The sequence below is a fragment of the Hylobates moloch genome, unplaced genomic scaffold, assembly GCF_009828535.3.
Source record: "Hylobates moloch isolate HMO894 unplaced genomic scaffold, HMol_V3 SCAFFOLD_1, whole genome shotgun sequence".
Lineage (NCBI taxonomy): Eukaryota > Metazoa > Chordata > Mammalia > Primates > Hylobatidae > Hylobates > Hylobates moloch.
In genome coordinates this window covers 104056083-104056333 of record NW_026652276.1, presented here as the reverse complement: position 1 = coordinate 104056333, position 251 = coordinate 104056083, and positions in this window count along the sequence as shown.

The following is a 251-nucleotide window of genomic DNA, read 5'->3' as shown; positions in this document are numbered from 1 at the left end:
AGACGGGGTTTCACCATGTTAGCCAGGCTGGTCTCAAACTCTTGACCTCAGGTGATCCGCCCGCCTCAGCCTCCCAAAGTGCTGGGATTACAGGCATGACCCACCATGCCCAGCCCATTCTCACTTTTTACTGAGCACCTGCTATCTACCGGGAAGTGTCAAATGTGTTAAAAATCCTATAACTATGCCTTCCAACAACTCCATAGGGTGGGCATTATCACCCATATAACAGAGAAGGAAAATGAGGGTTT